This window comes from Macrotis lagotis, chromosome 2 (assembly GCF_037893015.1).
Source record: "Macrotis lagotis isolate mMagLag1 chromosome 2, bilby.v1.9.chrom.fasta, whole genome shotgun sequence".
Lineage (NCBI taxonomy): Eukaryota > Metazoa > Chordata > Mammalia > Peramelemorphia > Peramelidae > Macrotis > Macrotis lagotis.
The window spans coordinates 99,050,313-99,075,547 of record NC_133659.1 but is presented as its reverse complement, the minus strand read 5'-3'; the positions used below and the strand labels follow the sequence as shown (position 1 = coordinate 99,075,547).

Sequence of the window (25,235 nt, the reverse complement as noted above, 5' to 3'; positions counted from 1 at the left end):
CACCCAGTTACATTTTAATCTGATTTGCTACACTTGGGAGTGCAACTAGTCTTATGCAGCCCTGGTCTACAATATCCTAATGAAGTTGGTTATCCTAATGATGAGGCTCACCCTCTTGTCACCCTCTTTATAATCCATTTCTATCTTTACATCTCTCTAAAAATCTGACTGCCATGGTGACGACCACTTTGGAGAATGTTGTTTATTACATTTCCTTCAGCACAAACAGCGTGAACAATTTCTATAATGATGATTGGTTGCTGCATAAATTGATTCTTCCAAACTTGTTACTAAAATAACAGATGATTCTAAGAAAATTGAAACCCTGAACATTTAATACTATTTAGCCAGCACAACGAAGATAATTTCTCTCCCATCCCCACCCTCCTTCATAGTAGGTCCTTGACAGATATTTTGTGGATTGGCCTGGTTTTTCTTAATTTTTTTTTCATGACCGAGAACCTGCAAGCATAATCTCCAGAGACTCACCAAACACTAAGGTGTAATTGTAATGATTTCATGTATAGAATACAGTTTCACTCATCATTTGCTGCAAGTTGGTCCTTAACCATTAGCATTAGTCCTGACAGTGCTCAGCCAGGTCCTGCGTTGAGTCAAGAAAGAATCACAGACTCAATAGATCTAAAGCTGACCTTCTAGTCCAACCGCTTTATTTATAGATTCAGAAACTTGACTGAAACCACACGGGTGGCACACTACCTCTGATGGCAGAGTGGGCAGCCTTTCCACTGTCCCATACTGCTTCCTTGGAATTGGATCTAAGAGTGATGTAGAAAGATGGTGACTTGTTCATACTTCTGTCCTATTTATGACTTCATTTCAATGCCATTTCATTTCACTACATTCCATGTAATTTCCATTGCTTTCTACTCCACAACTTTATTAACTGTATTTATCAAGCCCAAAGCACAATGTTAGGGGCAGATGAGGATGAAAAGTGAATGACAGATCTAGTCCAAAAAGAATTTATGATCCATTGTTCAATCAAAATTTATTAAGCATCTATCTAGGCCCAGTCCTAAGCATTAGGGATGTAGAGCGAGAGACTAAAGATGATCGTAGCCTTCCAGTAGTTAGTTTACAATCTAATTGGGGAGAAAATATGAAAGAGCCAGAATGAGAGAGAGAGAGAGAGAGAGAGAGAGAGAGAGAGAGAGAGAGAGAGAGAGAGAGTAATAAGGGAAAACCAACAAAGAGAAGGCAATAGGAAGCAATAGAATTTAAAAAGGGTTGGGGGGGTCAGGATTCCTGTAGAAGGTAGGGTTTGTTTTTTCTTTCTCCTTTTGCCCCAGTGCTGAATATTTTGCACTAAATTTGGACCAAAATATGAATTTTATAAGGGATAAATGATAGTTGCAGTTTATGTTTCTTCCTTGTTATCCTATAAATGAACCAAAAATAACTAAATAACAAAATCTTGCAGAAAATATGTATTTTTTTCAACATAACAGTCTCCTGTACCTAACAAGTTAAAGGAAGCCAGGGAGGTCAGTAATCTCAGTAGACGAGAGAGAGAGAGCATTTCAAGCATGTGGGACAATCAGAGAAATGCCAGAACCAGGAAATGGATAATCTTATTCATGGAACAAGCAGGAGACCAGAGTCAAAAGAGTATAGATTGAAGAGTATGTGATGGGTGAAGGGAGACTAGGAAGGCAGGAGGGGGCTGACAATATTTAATATTTACAAAGCAGTTTACATTACAGCTCAATATCACACTTTATCCTCACAACCCTCTGATGCAGATGCTATTCTAATTGCTACTTTACAGATGAGGATCCTTTGGTACACAACAGACTAGGTCATACAAACAGTAGATGTTTGTGGTGGGAACTGACCCCAGGTTTTCTTGATTCCAAATACAGCCTTTTCTCCATCATGCTCTTCTGCTTCTCAAGTAGAGAAAACATGGACACACAAATATTCTTATCCCTAGCACAATGGCTGGTACAAAATAGGGTCTAATAAATATATGTTGATTGCTTGATTGATTTCTAAATATATGACCTTCCTTCCTCCTGCTTCAAATTAGGTATGGTCAGGAAAAGTGGGAAGAGTAGCTAGTACTGAGGAGGGTGGCCAGGTCTAGTATATCCTGTATCTATAGCAGAGTTTTAGATTATTTATATGCATTTGTACATTTCCTTGGCTTTTTCCTTTCATTAGGAAAAAAATTCTTAAAAGTAAAAAGTATTTTGTCAGGGCCTACATGTGATCTGAACAGGCTGAAGATGTTGGAAGATTTAAAAAAGCAAGGTAAGTTCTGATGTTTGCTCATGGGGGTCATGTATTCATGAAACCTGATCCCATGAAAGGTGAATGGTGGACTTCACACTTTGGGGAAAGCTATACTACTGGTTCTAAACTATAGAACTGAGCAGACAGGTGGAAAAGGAAGAAGCTCTCATAAGATAAAATTTGCTTTAAAAGACCTGAAGCTGGGGTGGCTAGGAGTACCTGGGTTCAAATCAAGTCTCAGACACTTAATAATTACCTAGCTGTGTGGCCTTGGGCAAGCCACTTAACCCCGTTTGCCTTACAAAAACCTAAAAAAAAAAAGACCTGAAGCTTAGGGTACAAAATAAGACATACATTTTTAGACATGGACAATGCTTAACTATATATATTTATTCCAAGAATTTTCTATTTCTTCTCCTTCAGTGGTGGAAGGGAGATAAAATAAAATTTTGTCATTAGAAAAATATTATTATATGAAAAAAGACCAGAGGTACACAATGAATTAGCTTATGAACTTCCCTTCTTTTCTCATCTGCTACCCAACTTCAGCTCTAAGACAAGTTTTTTGCCACCCCAAAAATGTATATTGACCATGAATGTTTTTTTTAAATGAAACAATTGGATGGAAATTCAGTAAAAGCAAAAAAGTTTGGGGAGATCAGCAGTATGCCACTAATATGATTTTATGACCCATTTCTTAGAAGTTACCAGTTTCCAAAGGGGAGAGCCATCATTCAGAAGAAACTACAAGTATCACACCAAGCAGTGGTGGAATTGAGTTGTGACTTTTATAACAAAAAGAAAACATACCAACTGAGCTCTGGTGCAGGGCCATGAAAAGAATAGGACTGTAATTCTCTTTCTGTTTTCTGGCCCTGACCTATGGTTTTATTGATATAAGAACTCCCCAAGAGCAAATGCCCTCTACTAGTACAAGTACCTGTAATGCAGCTTTGGGTCTTGGTGCACTAAGAGGGGAAATCAGTGAATTAGTCAATAGCCCTGAGCTTAGCCCTCCACAGACAAAGAAAGGTTAAGTGACTTGCTTGCCTAGTCATCCAGGCAGTAAACGTCAGAGGGAAGATTTGAAGACGGGTCTTCCTGATTCCCAGGCCAGCTCTGCAGTCACCATGCCTGCCAGTCTGTTTCTGTTACCACTTAAGTGTTATAAATATGTGTTCAACCAAACCAAGCCAAATATCCACTGGATTTCTACTAATGGCCATCTAAGTAACCTCTAGCCCCTGAGCTAAAAGACCTCCCACACTGCCTCTTTTTCTACTCTTGAGGTCCTAGAAAAAATGCTAGGAGCTTTTGGGGGTAATTTTAACCATCATCCACTTGAGGGCAATACCAGAAAAGGTAAATAACTTGGTGTCTGACACAGGCATAAATATAACTATCAGCAACTCTATACTGACTCCATCAAAAAATGAATATTCAAGCTATTTAAGCTCTTCTGGTGAAACCACAGAAATGTGTACTGAGTAATTGCTCTTAAGAAATGAAGCCTTAACTATTCATTCTCTATAAAAATTCACTGTAATGTGTTTTTGTTCTTTTCTGATGCTTTATTGTGGAATGGAACTGGCTTTTGTTTTTCAAAGGCTGTGCCAACAAAACACCCGCTGGCTTGGAAAGACCTTGGCAACCGGTCATGATGCTTCCTAGTAACCAGCAGAAGTCTGGAAAAACTCATCCCTTGCAGGTGGGTCACTAGGTCTTTGACTGAGGTAGCCCATGAAACAGGTAGAGTATTTGTATTTGTATTTGTATCCTCAATATTTGGCACATTATAAGGAGGCACAACATAAATACTTATTGATTGGGTATATATTGATGTCATTTTCCCTTCTCAGGTATAACTAGAAGCTAACCCATATTTCTAACCAGTATTATACTTTTAGGATCAGAGAGGACCTTAGAAGTCCCCTCATTTTACAACCCCCTCATTTTACAAAAAAAGGCAACTGAGGCTCAGATGGTGACATAATCACAGGGAATAATGGTAGAACCATATCCCTTCTCAACCTAATTCTCATCCTTGCACTTCAGGAAATTATCTCCCAATTTTACTAAGTACCAAGCAATGACTTTTTTCTACATACAAAAGATATGCAATACTAATTATATTTATGACCCCAAATGCTCACCAGGTTTTCTTTGGCTGATGAATTGAGACATCCCAGCAAATATTATTGGCTTAGAAAACCATGTGTTAACATTATCTATATTCTATTGTGTTTTTATTTTGTTAAATATCACTCAATTACATTTTAATCTGTTTGCTACACTTGGAAGTGGTGCTGGTCTCATGCAGCCCTGGTCTTTATCCTAATGAACTTTATGAAGTTCTTTATCCTAATGATGAATCTGATTTAGGTCCTTCCCCTTCTCACCTCTTTATCTCTACTGCTCTCTAAAAAACTGACTGCCGGGGTGATCATTACCTTGGAGAAGGTTGTTTATTGTAAGTACATTTTCTTTAGCACAAACAGTGGGAACAATTTTTGTAACGATGACTGTAATGATGGCTGTTGTATAAATTGGTTCTTTAAAACTCATCACAAAATAACAGATGATTCTAAGAAAACTGAAACCCTGAATATGTAATACTATTTAGCCACAACTACTAAGATAATTTCTCCCTCTTCTTCTCCTCCCTCATCTTCAAAGTGGATACTTGACAAATATTTTGTGGATTGGACTGGTTTTTCTTAATTGTTAATTTCAACAATCCTTGTCCAGGACTCCTATTACCTGGGGCAATGGACAGAGTTAGTCTTCATGAGTTCAAATCTGACCTCAGATACTTCCTAGCTGTGTGATTCTAGGTTTGCCTCAGTTTCTCAACTATAAAAACAGTTTGGAGAAGGAAATGACAAACCACTTTAGTCTCTTTGCCAAGAAAACCCCAAATGGGGTCAACAGAAAATCAGACTGAAAAAAGTGACTCAGCACCAACAACAAATACTGACCAACTAACTGACTGCCCCAGGACAGTGTTTGGAGAGAGCTGTTTGTTTACTCATCAAAGGGCTATTATTGCCCCCCCCCAACCCTTTTTGAATTCTATTGCTTTCTATTGCCTTCTCTTTATATTAACTCAACTTTTGCAAAATGATGATAATTAAATTCACTATTTCCATTTTCCATTTTTTAAGGCAGGTTGATCAGTGTTTACCATGTCCTGGGTCTTCTGATTCTCTTCTGAAAGTATTCATGCTAAGTACATAACTTCTGAATAGTCTAGATAGAAACCTTTGGAATCTCATTTCTTTAATCTGAGCCCTATTTTCACAGTATAGTTTTTACCACCTTCTTCTGTGCTAACTTTTGCACTGAAGCACTAAGTTTTCAGGTATATATTGACTGGTTTGAGGGAGTATCTTCTAAACATTTTAGAACTTTGTTACTTCATCTTTCTCAACAAATGTTGGTGCCTACCCAATAACTATTTTCATAGTGGTCTTCCTTGTTTGAGTTCAACATGAAAACTACAAGATATGCATATGTACATATATATTCATATATATATGTATATATATATATATATATATATATATATATATATATATATATATATATATATTTATCCCTAGGTAGTACAGTGAATACAGCACTGACCTTAGAGACAGATGGACAGGAGTTTGAATCCAGCTTCAGACACTTGACTCTCACTAGCTGTGTGACCTTGTGTGACCTAGGCAATCCTAATTGCCTCCCATCCAGGGTCATCTGCAGTCATCCTGAGCCATATCTAGCCATTGGACTCAGATGGCTCTGGAGAAGAAAGTAAGGCTGGTCACTTAGCACAGTCCCCCACTCACTCAAAACTAATTCATGTGCTTGTCATGGCAATACCTCTCTGATGTCATGATCTCCTTTGAAAATGAAGGACAAACTATATATATATATATATATATATATATATATATATATATATATCTTTATACATATATATATACACATTTGTATGTATACGCACACTATATATGTATATATAAATGAAAATAAAAGATAAAATGGGAAAAGATACAAAAGATATTTCTTGTCTTTAGATGTGAAATCTATTCCTCCAACCTCACTGAGGAGAATCTGTGAGTCATGCTTTCCCTAAGATGAAACTTCCTTTTAAATTTCTGAGTTATTCTAAGAATATTAGTGTTGCTTTGGTTCAATTTCTTCAACAATATGCCAGTTTTCTGGTCATCTGACATCTGCCTTTGTGAGAAACAGCAGGGTGGTATAATGGATAGAGCTGTGGACCTGGAATCAGGAAGGTCTCAGTTCAAATCTTTACTTCACACATACCTACTAGCTGTTTTGACCCTAGGCAAGTCATTTCACATCAATTTTCCCAGTTGTGAAATGATGATTTTTAGATCTAAATCTATTATATTATGAAAGATCAGACAATTAAGGTCATAGGAACTCTAAAAGCTATAAGATTCTCTGGACCCTTTGTGCCCTTTCCTCCCACTACATCATCTCTACTATGGAAATGGACAGGTGTCATATAAGAAGATAGTTAATTTTTTTTCTTTGTTTCATGAGTTTTCATAGACAAAGAATTCATAAGCTAGTGGTCAATTTACTGGTAATGAGCCTTCAAAAATTAACTAGGTTGGTCCTTGGACATCTGGCATGTTCTATTGCTGGAATCTTACTAGAAACCTCTTCAGAGTTTACACTATGTTGTTATGTTATGGCCTTTGAGAACCCTGAATCACCTGAAGCAGGTAAGTGACCTAGTGGATAGAATTTTATATGCTCTATCTATGTTGTAGACATTTATGTATGTATGTATGTTCATGTACATAAACTATAGTCAAACAGAGCTGAATTTGAATCCTGCCTCAGACACTTATTAATTATGTGACAATGGTTGAATCACTTAACCTCTCTCAATTTCAGTTTCCTCATCAGTGAAAGGGGAATTACCTGATAAAATGAGAGAATATATGTTTTAAAAAAGAAAGGACCATTGCTGGAGAACACATCACATACATTAATACATTGTTGTTGGAGTTGTTAAGTGGTTCAGATATTTAGCTCAGATATTCTGCAAAGCAATTTAAAACTTTATTCCCAAAGTTAAAAAACTCTGTATACAATATTTTGTACCCCAAAGAAACCAAAGACAGAAAAAAAAGATCCATATATACAAAAATTATTTATGATATCACTTTTGGTTATTAAAAAAATATAAACGGGGCAGTTAGGTGGCATAGTGGATAAAGCACCGGCCCTGGAGTCAGGAGTACCTGGGTTCAAATCTGGTCTCAGACACTTAATAATTACCTAGCTGTGTGGCCTTGGGCAAGCCACTTAACCCAGTTTGCCTTGCAAAAACCTAAAAAAAAAATATAAACAGAGTGGGTTCCTGTCAAGTAAAGAATAACAGAACTGTTGTGGGATAATATTGAGCTTTAAGAAATGATGAAAGGGGGGTGGCTAGGTGGCACAGTGGATAGAGCACCCACCCTGGAGTCAGGAGTACCTGAGTTCAAATCCCACCACACCTAGCTATGTGGCCTTGGGCAAGCCACTTAACCCCATTTGCCTTTCAAAAACTAAAAAAAAAAAATGATGAAAGGACCATCTGGGTAGTGGAGAGGATAGAGTTCTAGGAATGGAGTTAGGATGACCTAAGTTTAAATCTAGCCTCAGACACCTGCTAGTTGTGTGACCCTGGGCAAGTCACAACCCCATTTGCCTCAGTTTTCTCATCTATAAAATGAACTGGAGAAGGAAATGACAAACCACTCCAGTATTTTTGCCAAAAAAACCCTAAATGGATTCATGAAGAGTCAGACATGACTACAATAACAATAACAACAAATACATGTTGAAAAGTTTAACTTCTGAGAAACCTAGGAAGACAAATGAACTGATTCAAAGAGAAGCAGAAACAGGAGAATTATTTATACCATGACCACAACACTATAAATGAAGCTGTAAATGAAAACAAATTTGTATGGGGGCAGCTAGGTGGCACAGTGGATAAAGAACCGGCCCTGGAGTCAGGAGTACCTGGTTCAAATCCGTTCTCAGACACTTAATAATTACCTAGCTGTGTGGCCTCGGGCAAGCCACTTAACCCCATTTGCCTTGCAAAAACCTAAAAAAAAAAAAAGAAAAAGAAAACAAATTTGTAAAATTTGAGAGATCTGATTGGTTAAGTGACAGATCACAACTCCAGAATGAATCTTAATATGAGGAATGAATCTTGCCTCTTACTTCTTGGTGAAGTAAAAGATTATCAAGCATGACCAATACAGTACATATACGTACACACATATATAAACACACACTGAGAAACCCCTGGGTTACTTCTCTATTATGATGAGGCAATGGAGAATTTTGTAGAGATGAAACATTAAAAATTCAAAGAGGTCCTAAGTATCATGTGATCACATTCTATTGCATTAGTAACAATAGTAATAAAGAGCAAATTCAAATTCAAATATTATTTAGACTATATAGAAACATCAGTTTTATTGAGGGCCTTATCCAAAGACCAGTGAGCTGAGACACTCCTAGCTGAATTGAATTATATAAATATTGACATTCTTGCTGTAAATGAAATCCTAAGACATAAAGATGTTATGACTAAATGAAAATATGACTTCCAGATCACAAAGTTGATTTCATTACAAAGAGTACAATACTTAAGAGTCAGGAGAGTTAGTCAATCATCTAGTGTCTGCAACACTAGTCCAGTGGCTCAATGTAGGTACTACAATAAGTGCTATAGATCAAAGGAAGGCAAAGACAGTTTCTGTCCTCAAGGAGCTGACACTTATTAACTATGTCATCATATGCAACTTCTTTCATTCTCAATTACTTATCTATAGAATAGAAATGTAATAGTTCATGAGTATCTATCTCTTGGAGCTTTTGTGAGGATCAAATGATGAATGTAAACTGATTTGGGAATCTTGAGGGATTATAAATATCAACTATTATTGTGTTTTTTTTTTGCTGACTCCAGGGCTGGTGCTTTATCCACTACACCACCTAGCTGCCCCAATTTTGGGGGGGGGGGTTTGCAAGGAAATGGGGTTAAGTGACTTGCCGGAGGCCACACAGCTAGGTAATTATTAAGTGTCTGAGACCGGATTTGAACCCAGGTACTCCTGACTCCAGGGCCGGTGCTTTATCCACTGTGCCACCTAGCCACCCCTATTATTGTTATTATTAAGCAGCCAAGAAACATCATTTCATAGGATCCTTGGTCCTTTCAGTACTTATGATGGGACCACCATGAATACAGATGCAATTTATCTACCAACATTTTTTGCAAAGGATGAAGAAATTGAGAAATTCTACAAAAAATCATGCAAGAGACTCCAGACTAAGTAAAGTCAAAGCTCAAAGACTTTGATATCAAGGTAGGTTCAGGGGAGAATGTAGTAATATGTTGGAAAACATAGTTTTTGGAATAAAAGGTGAGGGAGGGCAAAATGTCTTTAAACAACATTATCAAATAAGACAAAAGACTGGGAAACATTGACTAGCTAAAAGGTTTTGTAACTGTCACACTGGATATCCAGATTTTATACTGGATATAGAGGAGTATATAAGAGAGGAGTACAATGAAATGGTTAGAAGCTAGGCTACCAGAATGGACAAAGCCTATTATAGTCAATTATTTCAGAATGATGACTTAAATATGAGATATTTATGACCAGAAACAATGACGGTCTTGTCAGTCATGGGAGTGAAAGATAGAAAACTTGAAGTTCTTCACTAATATTGACCAAATATCAAAAAATGAGAAGAAAGGACTTCATGACATTGAATAGATCTTCTATGGAGAAGCGATTGACTGTCACAAGCAAGAATTACATTTCTCTATGAAAAGGCATAAAGGTCTTGTACTCTACTAAAGGGAGAGGGTCTATTTTGATAAGCTTACAAACCCATCAAAATATCAAAGTTGCAGAATTTTTAGAATTCTAATTTCTAATTTATTTTTTACAACCATGTAACCACCTAATTTTGGCTTTGTGTTATAGTTCATTAGAAATTGACCCAAATTTGCTAGCCCAAATAATAATAATAATAATAATAATAATAATAATAATAATAATAATAATATAGAAATTAGACACAGATACAGTACCCTATATAAATTTTTAGCTAGTTTATTTTGGAGAAGAAAAAATAACAAGGAGATTTGCAAGTGCAGGGTGACTTTGGTTTGACAACAAGTCAAGAGGCACAATAAGAACCCTGAGTCTACATTTTTTGGTCCTACTAAATAATCCATCTCTGACGTTAAAAAAAATACAGTAGAATTATGGGAAAATAGGAATTAACAAGAAAATCAGGCATCACAATATTCATTTTTGTAAGATTTTGAGTCCAAATTTTTCTCTCTTTCTGCTTTTCTTCCCCCATCCCCAAGACAACAAGCAATTTGATATAGGTTATATATGTTCAATCCTGTTAAACATATTTCCATATTAGTCATGGTGTGAAAGAATAATCAGAATAAAAATGAAAAATACAAGAAAGAAAAAAATTAAAAAATGAAACTAGTATGCTTCAAACTCCATAGCTTTTTTTTCTGGATGTGGATGAAATGAAAATCAAGGCAACATAGGAATCCCTAAAGTTAAACTTAGTCTCAACACATACACTTGCCCACTAGATGGCATAGTGGATAGAAGGCTAGACCTGGACTCAGTATGATCTGAATTCAAATCTTCAGTTAGACATTAGCTATGTGACTTCAGAGCAAGGCACTTAACCTTCCTTAAACCTTAAACCTTTATAATGGGGGGAATAATAGTACCCATCTTATAGAGTTGTTGTGAGGACAAAATAAGATAACACATAAAGCATTTTAAAAATCTACAAGGGTTATTTTATTTTGTTATTATTGTTATCATTGTTATTTGTGGCAAGTTTATTGAGGTCCCACTGTGTTCTTAAGTATTGTGTTTGAATATTTGAGGAAGCCACTATTTTCAATCTCTTTTGAAATTTTTTTAAAAATTGGTCTTTCTAAGAAAAGCCTTGTGTGTGAAAGAGATTTTAGAGGATGACTGGCAAAGACTACTAATAGCTGCAGAACTAGTTAAAGGATAATCCTTAGTTATTCTATGCAAAATAATTTATATACCAAAGCTAATCTGTTCAGCTGAAAGGAATGGGCCAGTGATTTGGTATCTGAGATAACTCTCTAAAGATTAGAAAATAAGAGATTTAAGAGATTTACATAGTTTATAAAGTCCTCTAGCCCATATTTTTATCCATCGTTCTTTTCCTTTTGAGTGAAAAAGGAAAAAACCAAAGTAATAGGGAATATAGGGGAAAGCAGTTTATTGGAATATAATTTGGCATTATACTAAATATGTCACTAAACTGTATATACCCTTTGCCCCAGTGATCTCATTTTTAAGCATATGCCTCAAGGGGGTCAAAGACAAAAGTATATCCAAAAATATCTATAGCAGAACTTGTGATATCAAAGAACTGGAAACAAAAGTGGATGTGTTCCTTGACTGGGAAATCAATGACACATGCATGTAATGGAGTATTATTACTTACAATGAACAACAAAGAATTTAGGAAAACTTGGTAAGACTAACCTGAACTGATGCAAAGCTAAAGTGAGCTAGTAAAATAATTTTCACAGAAGCTACTATATTATGAAGAAAAACCATGGTAAAAGTCCACCCTCAACAGAGAGGGTATAAGCTTTAAGAGTAGTCAAGTGCTTTATATGTGAATTTTATTTGATCTGCTCAACAAGGCTGGGAGTTGGCTGTTCTCATTATCTCTATTTTACAGAAGAGGAAACTGAGGCTGAAAGAAGGTAAGGGTTTGGCCCAATAGGCATATGATTCCAAACCTGGACAATTAACTAATTTGTTTTCCTTAGGTGTACATTGCTGTGAGTACTATTGGGAGTTATTGGAAGATGCCAATGATATTTAAAAAAATAACAATGAAATCTTTTCCTTAAAAATAAAAGGGAAGGAGAAGAAAAGAAAAATAGTTTGTTTTTTTAAATCAGCAATTCTTTCAAAAAAGAGATTGGTGAAGTGACTAGAGAAAGTTAAGAGGCATTGATTGAAAAGAAAAAAGCCCTGGAGGTCAAGAAGGAACCTGTGTGAATAGGCCCTTGCAAATTTTCAGACACCTAAAATCTAAAGAGGAGAAAGGGGAACTTTTCCTTCTTTCTTCCAAAGGAAGAATAGATAAGATAAGCACTGGTTGATAGCAGTTAAAATTTAGTGTAAGAAAGTACTAACTATTCTGTGCCAAGTCTTGTGTTTCTTCAAAAATGGAAACTACCTTGATTTTGATTTGTTATTAAACACTGGGTGAGCAGTTAAATAATTTATGCTATTAATTTAATGAGTCATTTTAAATCTAATTTTTATAGTTTTTTTCCTTTTTTAAATAAATGGTTAACTTATAAGACTGAATGCTCTAAAATAGTCATTCCTGGAAAATGCTTTTTGTCCAGTTTGCTATCCTGTAATCTGATAACAAGCAATCAAACTAAACATTTAGTAAGCCCTCCAATGGTCCAGATACTGTGCCAAGCTCCATAATACAAGAAGAGAGTCTCAGTCTTCAAGGAGCTTACAATTTAAAGGCAGTTATCTAAATTACAGATATGGAACTTATGCTAAACAACTGCTATAAGGATTTGCCTTGCAAATGTGAATTGACAAGTACAGGTAATGGAAAATTTTACTGATAAACTTTATCAAGCTAAATCTCTTCTTTGTAAATACTTGCCCTCTCTTCTGTTGTCCATCATTCTTCTTTCAAGATCTAGCTCAATCAATCAAGAAAGCTTTTGTTAAGCATCTCTGTATACAACCCTGTGCTTGACCTTGGGAATATAAAGACAAAAACAAAAATAATTTCAGCCCTGGAAGAGGTGGGCTTGGGTGTATTAGGTGGTGAAAATGACCCCTAAGAAGCCCTTTTTGATGAATTCTCTCAGAGTAGCAGGACTTCCTTACATGGACATTGTTCACATGTTACTTAATCACTTTTTTCTTTTCTTCTATTATTGATTAGAAATTACAGACTCATAGAATATTGGTCCTAGAGGGGACAATGAGTGAAAAGATCATATGATCTCTAGAGGTACTTCAGAGGCCATTTAATAGCCTTTCATTTCATCGGAAACTGAGACCTGGAGAAGTGATATGATTTGTCCAAGAGCGTACAGGACAGCTGTCTCACCCACTAGAATTCCCTCTTTTTGTCTTTCTTTGTATACCCAGAGCTTAATAATAGCATGCAATAATTGCTCATGGGGTCAATTGGGTGGCACAGTGGATAGACAGAGTGCCTGGCCTGGAATCAGGAAGACTCATCTTTGTGACTTCAAATCCCACCTCAGACAGAGACCCTTAGCTATGTGACTTAACTTTGTTTGACTCAGTTTCCTCATCCTCAAAAAATGATCTGGGAAAGTAAATGGCAAACCACTCCAGTATCTTTGCAGAGAAAACCCCAAATAGGATTATGAAGAGGTGTACATGACTGAACAACCACCATAAAAGTCACACAGATAATAAGCATCTGAGGTAGTATTTAAACTTAGATCCTGCATGTATATAGCATGAAAACAATGTAAAGACTAACAAGCTGCCTTCTGGGGAGGGGGGGAAGTAAGATTAGGGGAAAAATTGTAAAATTCAAAATAAATAAAATCTTTTTAAAAATTAAAAAAAATTTAGATCCTTAATCCCCCCCATCCTTTTCTCTTTTTTTGGGGGGTGAATTTTCTCCTTTGTGATTTTCTTCTAGTGTCTTGCCCTCAACCAACTCTTCAGTATTCCACTGATATAGATCCACTCATCTCCAACTGTTTAGGTCTACTAGACTGTCAAGACCTCACCATGGTGAGTAACTGTCTTCAACATTTGGATTTTTTCCCTAAGATTTGAGGTCCACATTTTTCTTGCTCCTTCTCTTCCCTCCCCCTTCCCCTTAACTGCGAATAATCTGATATAAATTACATGCATACAATCTAGTAAATATCTTTGAACACAGCTGCTCAATATTCCTGAAGCACAGATTTGACCATGCTATTCCCCTGCTTAAAAATCTCTAGTGGCTTCCTATGGCCTCTTGGAGAAGCACTAGCTCATTGATGGGACATTTGCACTTCTGAAGTCTTTATTTCACATTACTCCCCTTCATGCGCCATACGTTCTAGCCCAGCTTCCCTCCTACTGTCTACAGAACTTGACTTTCTATCTCCCACTTTTGTATCTTTGCATTAGCTATCCTCCCCAAGCCTGGAATGTGCTGCCTCCTTCATCTGTTGGGCTGAGACCCTTACCTTGGACTCCTTCAAGATGCAGATTAAGGAGCCATTTTCCTACTCAGTCTTTTGAGCTATTATACTCTGTCAGTCTGTCTGTCTGTCTCTCCACCCCTTTTCTTTCCCCCTCCATTTCTTTTCTTTTCCACTTCCTTTCCTCTTCTCCCCTCCTTACTTCCCCTCTCTTTCTTCTCTCTTTTTTCCTCCTGCTCAAATTACTTCCTAGTTGCCTATTTGCATGTTCTAACAGAACAACAGCTCTTCTGAGTTTGCTTTTTTCCTTGTATTCCCAGAGCCCTTCCCACAGGGCTGAGCATACCGAAGACACTTAATAAATGTTTGACTTAGAAAACAAAGATGACCTGAAGTGTCATAAAAACTTTGAAACCTAAGATAAGTTATTCAAACTCTTGTGCAGTTGAAGCAGCTGCCTGGAATTTTTGTTGTTTGTCCTTTGTTTTTGAAGAAGACCAATCAAGGTGCTGGAGTAAAATAGTGAATGTTGGGTGATGTCTTGACTGGCTTGTGAATGGAATTTAAGTGAGATGGAGTTGTGCAAAGTCAGCAGCCTCACTTCTTTCTTCCAGAGTAGTACAAGTCCAGTGGCAGGACAAAAGTAAAAAGTGGAGTCTTCAATGTCTGACTAAGTTCTAAGCTTTCCACAGCATCTGCTTCAGCTGCCTTCATGGTGGTTGGAACAAATTGTCCTCATCCTCCCATTCTGCTGGGGGAAGTCTTCTTATGTTCAGGGTAAAAATCCACCCAAATCTCTGATGGCCTTGAGGCTTGTTGGTTAAACTTAGCCTGGTTAAACCCTTCTGTTGAGGCTCTTTTATATGGGGTTGCTCAAGTACATGCTACTGCTTCTTGGAGTCACTGTTAGGAGTCATATGAAAGGTGGTTACTGATTTAATGAACACTCTTCAAGGGGCTCTGCAAACCCTCATATCAGAGGTTCTAGTTCTCCCTGAATACCCCACACACCCTTAGAGAACTTCCTATACATAACTCCTATATCCAACCCCAACAAAGGGAAAAAAGCAAGATTTTTACCTCCCCACCCCCATATTGTGGTTTGTTGGGTCTTCTGGTTATATGTTAATAATACTTGTGGCACTGGAACATACTCCCATCACTGTTACCTAGGCCTCACTTTGGTGTTTAATCATCTGCAAAAGTAGTTCATGATTTTTATACTCTACTGCCATGTACATTATTTCATAAAAATATTTTTTATTTAGCACAATAGGGCTTACTCTTAAAAAGGGTTATGATTTTGACAAGTCTTTCAGAAATAGAAACTACTGCTCAGGGAAGCATTCTGGTTGGCATATCAGAAACTTTATCAGATTAAGAGAGCTCATGGAAAAAAGGTCACTGATTTGTATCTATTTGTTGGCTTGCATATTTAATAACCATTACTCTCATGAAGAAGAATACTATCAATTAATAAAACAGAGAATCCTACACATAATTTTCCAAAGTTAATCTTTCATAAAGACTGTGGTAGGAAAAGGGCAAACTGGTTGATAGATAGCAACCTTTTGGTTCTATTCACCCTGTCATTGTACAGCTGAAATTTAAATTCCCTGTACATGCTTCTATTTGGGAAATGTTCAACTGTCAACAAAACATTTCTAACACCAAGGTTGTATATGGGTAAAAGTAGAATGTTACAGCTAGACTATAAAGGAAAAGAAATGCTTAATAAGATTAATTAGGGAAAATGGAAGGGAATGGAGTGGACAGGGTCTGAGGATTTGTGAAATGAGAGGCTTGAGTAGATGACCTTCTAATCCTTTGATATCTTAGGATATCATATATCTTCTCCCTTTGTAAGGGAGAAGAATTGAGTGAGAGGACAACCACCAATTGGGAATGACTAAACAAAATTATATGCCACAGGAAATGATAGAATGGACAGTTTTTAGAGTAAACTGGAAAAAAAATTGCATGAACTGATACAAAGTGAAATAAAGAGAATCAAAAGAATAATTTTTACTATAAAAACTATTAAGCAAAACAACTAAAAAAACAAAAACTGTAATGAAACAGCATGTTTTTGGTTTATAAAGGAAGTCATTATTCTCCAATTTCAATTTCCAATACAATTTAATTCTTTTTTAGTTTAAAACTCAGCTTTACTAGATACTTTCCACCCCTTATGTCACACAGATAGATATAAATGTTTCATTATACTTATTTTTGTTTTTTAAAGATTCTATATTGCCAGATATATACCACCAGATCAGCAAGTGTCCAAATGATCTAAATCCCCTCAATAGGGACAATATAATGAGTACAGCTAGTATCTTATCAGTAAAAATGAATGAGACTCTTAATAAAATAGAAACCTGGGGATTTTGCTGAAGTCACTTTCAAAATCAGAGTGGTCCATGCTAACATAAGGGAGGAATAAAGATTACAAGATTTAGTTTCTATATGAGAGCTTTGGGGGGTTTCCAGTTAAAAGTGATATTTAGTTGTACTACAAATGCATGCCAAAAATATCTCTGCAGATATACTGAGAGATAATTAGGTTAAGCTGCTCTTAACTCAAAGGAAAAAAGAATCCCTTGACTTCCCATCTCTAAGCCTTTGGCTAGTACTTTGGTATTTCTTCACAGTTCACACTTGGGAGAAGGCCCTAGGCAGATCTTCAAGAGTCATTGCAAAGCAGAACTTAGATGGCAGCCCTTTCCCTTCTCAAAATAAACCAGAAAGCCTCAGATTTAGATAGAAGCACTGTGGTATAATGGATAGAGTACTGCTCTTGGAAACAGCAAGATCTGGATTTATTTATTTATTTGTTTGTTTATTTATTTATTAGGTTTTTGCAAGGCAAATGGGGTTATGTGGTTTGCCCAAGGCCATACAACTAGGTAATTATTAGGCATCTGAGGTAAGACTTGAACTCAGGTACTCCTGACTCCAAGGCCAGTGCTCCATCCACTGTGCCACCTAGCTGCCCTGAAGATCTGGATTTAAAAGCTGTCTTGGGTCTTTTCTGTCTGGAGGAAGTCACTTAAACTTTTGGAGTCTTATTTTCTTCAGTTGAAAAATGAGAATAATAACTTCTACCTCACTAGAGTACTATGATCATCAGATCAGATAATATATATATAAAGTGTTTCGCAAATTTTAAAACAATATAAACAATAACTATTTTTTGTAAGAATTAACACTTAAATTTTATGTACAATGAATTTCTCTCTATAGTGTATTCCATAACAATCCAGCTATCCCTTGTTCTATAATAAACTGGTCTGGAATTTCTTATCCTATGGAACTGAAAAGAGAGGAAAACATCTGACCTTTCAAAAATGGTACTCAATGTACAAAGTAGATCAGGTATAGGACAGTTAGTTAATTCATTTACAATAAAAGAAATGCTTAAAACACAAAAGTCTCATAAGCAAACACTGATGCTTTTAAAATGATAAAGTTCTTAATCCTTCTTATACCATTCTAGGAGGTTTAAAACAAAGCAAGACAAAACCAAAAACCCTCCTGGGAGACTTGTGGGACCCCTAAACAGATATTTCATTTTTACTTCTGACTTGTCTTGTCTGCTTACAAGTCTCAATCTTCTAGCAAGCCATGCCCCCAATTCTTTCATTTATAGTATCCTCCTGGCAGGGGCTATATACTCTACTCAGTGAGTTACAGACATCACTTCCCTTCCTGGGTAACCACAATCTAAACCCAAGAGCTTCCAACCTCTTGAATTTGAAAGGTGACTGCCAAGGCTTACCAATCTCAGTATCAGTGTGTGTCACTGGACTCTGGCAAAGAAATACAAAGCAGAAGAGTAGGTCAATAACTGGAAATCTAGCAACACATATTCTTATTGCCATGGGTTCATAGTTGTCATTGCTGCTAGAGATTTTTACAGTGGTCAATTCTCTCAGAGAGAGTATTAAGGAAATAAGGAGAAATACTAATTTGGACATGTAATTATAAAACAAAATTTAAAAGAAAAAAATTCTATAAACACCAAAAAAGAAAAAGGGTCATATTTTAAACAATATCTCACTGACCCCCTGAAAGGCAGTAGAAGGTTGGTGGAGGTCCTTCACCTTTTTTTTTTTAGGTTTTTTTTTTTGCAAGGCAATGGGGTTAAGTGGCTTGCACAAGGCCACACAGCTAGGTAATTATTAAGTGTCTGAGGCCAGATTTGAACTCAGATACTCCTGACTCCAGGGCTGGTGCTCTATCCACTACGCTACCTAGCCACCCCTATTTTAAACAATATCAATCACAGTTGCTTAGAAGGAAAAGAAGAAAAATATAACAGTAAACTAAAATATGCAATTATTTTTTAAAATTACTCCAAGTTACACATTCTGAAAATATAACTGTATTTATTGTCCAAAAGCTAAAGAAACTTGCTTCAAATACAAAACCTCAAAGAATTTAACAACAAAAAGCCACAACTAATGAGATCTCTTCAAAAAGAAAATACTAAATTGACTGATATTAATAATAACAAAATAATATCAGACCTGCTATTACTTTTAATTAATATTTAATATAATTATACACAAAAGAATTAAGGTATTTGATAATGTCTAATAGAAATGATCAAATTAGAATTTGGGGTTACCAGTGTATATTATAATGATCAGCACAAAAGGATAAAAAAACTTAACAAAATAAATCTCTGCTAATAAAAAGGCATTTAACACTGATGAGAAATTATAGTTAACAACTTTTTGTTTTAGGTTTTTGCAAGGCAGTGGGGGTTAAGTGACTTGCCCAAGGCCACACAGCTAGGTAAATTATTAAGTGTCTAAATGCAGATTTGAACTCAGGTCCTCCTGACTCCAGGGCCGGTGCTCTATCCATTGTGCCACCTAGCTGCCCCTAGTTAACAACTACTAATAACAAACAAGAGGAAACAAGTAGCCAACCCCCCCCCAAGCAAAGTTTTCTCATTTTCTTTTGCTGTATCATCATCCCACCCCTCCTAAAATTTTGTCCTGGAATTTACTCTTCTTTCTCCACATTTTCTACATTGATGGTCTCAGGGGGCTCTCATGGTTTCAAATTATCATGCTAGGTAGATGACTCCAAAAATCTTTATATCCAGTCCTGATTTACCTCCTGAACTCTAGTTATCAACTTCCTTTTAGCAGCTGTATGGAGCATAGATTGGAAGGAAAAATTTTGAGATAGGAACCCAATATAGCATCTTGACTTCTGTGTAATCATCTAGGCCATAGATGATAAGGAAATAAACTAGGATGGTGTCTCTATGAGTGGAAAGATGGGAAGGTATCCAAGAAATGTTGTAGAGGGAGAAATGACAATTGGCACTGGATTACTGGTATGTGATTAGTGAGGAGAATCAAAGATGAAATTGGCATTGTAAACCAGAATGAATAGAAGGATGCTGGTGCCCTCAATAGTCATAAGGAAGTGGAAGAGGGGTGGAGGATGGGGGATAATGATTTCTTTCTTAGACTTGTTGAGTTTGAAATGACTTTCAATGAATGTCAGTAAGAAAAAAAATCCAAACCTTGCCAAATATATCTATTGCTTTCATTTAGGCAGAAATAGCTAAGCTTATTGATTACTGGAGATTACTAGTGATGACTATAAGGGAGATTCCAGACTTCTAAATCTCAGTGTACTACTCCTATCAGTAAGTTACCACACCAAAGAAAGAGATAGGTTGGTCTAACAGGATTTCCTTGTTACTAAGCTACATTCATTAGTCAGTGTTCCATTCTGCTGTAAATATTTGCCAGTCAATTGCTTGTGATTTTTTTCTCCTAGGAAGCTTAGCTTAGAAAGCTTAGAAATTAAAAGCTCACTACATACAATATAAAAAAATTAACCCTTAAGTGAAAAAAAAGATAAGTCTGAACTCCTGAGGTTTTATATACAGATGTCAGTTTTAGTATTTTTATATTTTGTCAATAATAAAAAGAAAATGGCAATCTAGAACAAACTAATTGGAGCATTACAATGACCCTAAGCTATGCCACTCGTAGTGAGTAAGATCATATTTAGGCCCTTTGGGGGTTTAGGGAGTTAGGACACCCTGAGTAAAAGTCCTAATTCTGCCACCAAGCAAACTGTTTGACTTTGGACAACATAATTGGAGTATCACCATACATTTATAGTTGTCAAATCATTCCCGGCTCAAATGAAAAAACTGAGTCTCAAAGATATGAAATGACTTACCAAGGATCAAACCAATCAATTAGCAATTATTTTTAAAATGCTTTTTTATATACCTGGCTCTAAGCTAAACATGAAGACTCTGAAGAAAAGTGGATATCATCCATATCCTAAAGAAGGTAATAGTCTAATGGAGGAGATAACATATGTACATATACACACATGTATGTACATGTGTTATATATGAAGTGTGATAAGTATATGCTTGTGCATGTTCACATGTGTGTTGTATATTTATGTATATCCCTATATGTGTGTGTGGGCATATATACACACAGATACATGTAGTATTCCAAAAGTCATAGTGCAATTTTAAGTTATTAAAGTTTAAAACTACATTCTAGAACACTGTGTATATTGGGTGTGTATATGTAAAATACCCCTGGGGTAACATTATATCTAGTTTATATATCTATGTATGTATATATATATATATATATATACATATATATATATCTTTCATATGCCTGATTTGTATAATACATATATATATATATATATACAGAGAAAGCAATATAACATTTAAAATGTATAGATCATATTTCTTTAAGTTTTTAATAGAATTCACTTATAAATCCAACTGATGATGGGAATTTTTGGTAAAATATTTTCTAAAAATTTCCTGTATTCGTCTTAATTTGTGAATTCATGGTTTTCATTTTTAACATTGGTAATTTGTTTTTCTTCTTTAAAAAAATCATATAAACCCATTGGCTTAAATTAAAAAAATAAAATTAAGAAACCCCCTAGTTTTAGCTATTCAATGGGGGTAGGGAGGCATTGCTTTCAATTTTTGTCAATATGTTCCTTGATATTCAGAATTTCTATTTTAGCATTTATATATGATTTAAAATTCTGAAATTTCTGTAATTATTTTAGTTCCATGCCCAATCATTTATTCTGATTTTTCTCTTATTCAATGAGTTATAACTTTCCCCTAAGAACTGCTTTGACTGCATACCTAAAATTTTGGTATATTGTCTCATTGTTAACATTATCCTTAATGAAATTATTTGTTACTATTATTTGTTTTTTGACCTACCCAATCTTTGGCCTCCAACTAGCTTTTAATCCATTTCTTTGGTGAACCTTGATTAAATATGATTTTATTTGCCTTCTATTTATTAAAAGATATTTACAATTTCTACTTTTTTGCTCTGATTTATGATGTTTTTAATGCCTTAATACATGGCCAATTTTTGTAAAAGTATAATACACACCTGAGAACTACATATAATTCTTTTTTATTATCATTCAATAATCTCTGAAGATCAGTCATTCCTAATTCTAAAATTCTTTTTATATCCTTAACTTATTTTGTTTTTTAAAAATTATATTTATCTGTATCTGAAAGACATATACTTAGGTCCAGATTACCAGAATAAGAAATAGAGGACAAGGGGCGGCTAGGTGGCGCAGTGGATAAAGCACTGGCCCTGTGGATAAAGCACTGGTCCTGGAGTCAGGAAGGAGTACCTGGGTTCAAATGCGGTCTCAGACACTTAATAATTACCTAGCTGTGTGGCTTTGGGCAAGCCACTTAACCCCATTTGCCTTGCAAAAACTAAAAACAAAAAAACCAAGAAATAGTGGACTTAAATATTATAGTTTTACTTTCCTCATAACTCATTTAACTTTTTAAGTATTTATTTAGCCACTATGCCATTTGGTGCCTAACTATTTAGCATTGCTATTCATTGTATGGTACCTTTTAGGAAAATGCAGCTTCCTTGTTTATCTTTTTTGATCAAGTCTGTGCCTTCTTTTGCCCTGAGATTATAAATCTGTCAATAAACATTTGTTAAGCCCCTAGTATTTGTCAAGCACTGTGTAAAATGCTAAGGAAACAAAAAAAAAAAAGCAAAATAGTCTTTGCTTATAATCTAGTGAAGAGATAACATATTAACAAAAACATGCTGGATAAATAGAAAATAATTAACAAAGGAAAGGCATGGAAATTAAGAGGAGTTGGGGAAGGTTTCCTATTGAAAGTAGGATGTTAGGACATAAGGAACTTAAAGGAGGCCAGGGAGGTCTATTTTCAGGTCAGAGGAGGGAGAACATTCCAGGCACAAGAGACAGTCAGAGATTCTCTGTCTTGTTCATGGAACAGCCAGAAGGCCATAGTCATTGGATGAAACAGTACATGCATGATGGGTAATAAAAAGACAGAAAAGTAAGGAGAGCTTTAATTGCCAAACAGAGGATTTTATATTTACTCCTGGAGGCAATAGGAAACAGTTGGAGCTTATTAAGTAGGCGGTAAATATGATCAGACCTGAACTTTTGGAAAATCACTTTAATGGCTGAATGAAGGATGGAATGGAGTGGAGACTTGAGGCTGACCCACTAGGGATGTGAGGTAATGAGGAGCTGCACTGGGGCAGGGGGGGGCAATGTCAGAGAAGAAAAGGGGGTGTGTATTCAGGAGATAGTTTAAAGATGAAAATGGCAGACCTTGATAACAGATTGGATATTGGGGAAAGAGGAAAACAGTGAGGAATTTAGACAAGAAGGTATCTTAGACTATGAGTCTCAGCGAATGGGAAGATGGTGTTCTTTAATAAGGATGGTGCAGGTAGGACTACTTAAGTTGAGTCTAAGATGACTCAATGTGATTTTCCTTTGATTTACTGATCATGAGTTGGTCTGGTGCATATTCTAGATCTTTGTGGAATGGTTTGGGGGGTGCAGCTAAGCTGTACTGCTTCATTCTACTTTTCCAGCTTGTCTGGTCTCATTATTATCTTGATTTGAGTTAAAATATGTGGTTGGAAGCTAAATTACAAAGGGTTAGGAGAATGAGAGGAAATGAAGAAGCATTAACTATTGATAGCTTTATCAAAGAGTTCAGATGAGAAAAGGGAGGAGAGATTTAGAATATAGCTAGCTGGTATAATATGATCTAATGAGAGTTTTTTTTAAAGGACAGGGGAGAAGTTACATATTTGTAGCAATTGTATAAGACACATGTAGAAACAGGTAGCAATTAGCAAAGCAAAGACATAAATGCAGGTGAATCAATAAATCAACCAACAAATATTTATTAAGTACCTACTATATATAAGGTGCTAGGAATATAATTACCAAAAAATGAAATTCATGGTGACCTTATATTTCAAAGTTCTTAAATTCTTTGACTCTAAATATTGCTTTTCTCACTATTTCATTATGCTTTCTTACATGACTTAAGCTCTTTGGGACTCAGGTAAATTTGTTGCAAAATAAATGGGTTGGACTAGATGACCTTAAAGATGCCTTTCAACTTTAAATCTGTGTCCCATGATTTCTCCAATCCTGTTCAGCTCTAACACTTTATGCTTCTAAGTCTGATGCTACTAGCATATCAATTTTGGATTGTAACTGTCATTAAATTGTGATGGCAGAGCAGGGAACTAAAATTAAAGTACTGACTATAAGGTTATTAAAAAAAAAGTAGAGACCTAGCATAATGATCAGAAGGAGGAGAAAGGACTAATCCTTGATGTAGTGCCTACTGTGTATAAACAATGGCTATATAAGCAGACACTAACTATAGAAATACACACACACACACACACACACACACACACATATATGCATAATATGTATATCCATATATGTGTAGATAGGTATGCACTTTTTTACAAATATTATGTCATCTGATCCTCACAACAACCCTACAGGGTATTATTCTCATTTTACAATTGAGGAAATTCAGGCAACAGAGGTTTAAGTGACTTGCTACTGGTTGTCTGAGGCCAAATTTGAACTCAGGTCTTTCTGCTTCCAAATCCAACACTCCATCCCCAGAAATACTAGCTGCCTGGTAGGTAGTTATTATATCAGTATGAATACGAGGTAAAGTATTTTCTTGTTATTTAAAAGTCTCGTGGGCATTGACTAGCTAATGGAAAGCATGATTTTTCTGTAAGCTATTGTTGAGAGGGGTGGTCAAGATGGAGAGGTACATTCTTGTGAAACCCTAGGAAGTGCAAGAGGTCTTTGGTGTTGTGAGTGCTTGCTAGATCAGGACCATATAAATTTTTCATGGGTTCATTCTGGCTCTCTTTGAAGAGATGATCTAACTTCAGGTATAACTTGAACATCAAAAGTATACTTTCCATCAGGATACTATCTAAGTAGATTGCCTCATACTACCAGTCCAATGAACTCTAGAAGCCACTTGCAAATCCCAGAAAACTACACATGCATAGATTCACAAACATGTAGGAGAGATATGCTATGTGATGGTACACTGAAGGACATTTGAATCCTCCAAATTCCCTGTCGGTGTTAACAGGCCAATGTCATCTTGACGAATTGCTCAAGGAGTATCCCAGGGATCTATCTTTCCTTGATCCTGTACTGCTTATCATTCTTATCAATAACTTGGTTAACGGAAGAGATATTATGCTTTATCTTATTTGTGGATGACACAAAGTTGGGCAAGGCAGCTAACATGACAGATTACAGAGTCCAAGATTCAAAAAGA

At 35.9% G+C, this 25,235-nt stretch overlaps 1 long non-coding RNA gene across 6 annotated transcripts in view; it reads right to left on the bottom strand.

Annotated features, from left to right (window-relative positions):
• LOC141512940 (uncharacterized) overlaps window positions 1-25,235 on the bottom strand; it is a 129,057-nt gene that overhangs the window by 59,872 nt on the left and 43,950 nt on the right. The window lies entirely within an intron of this gene.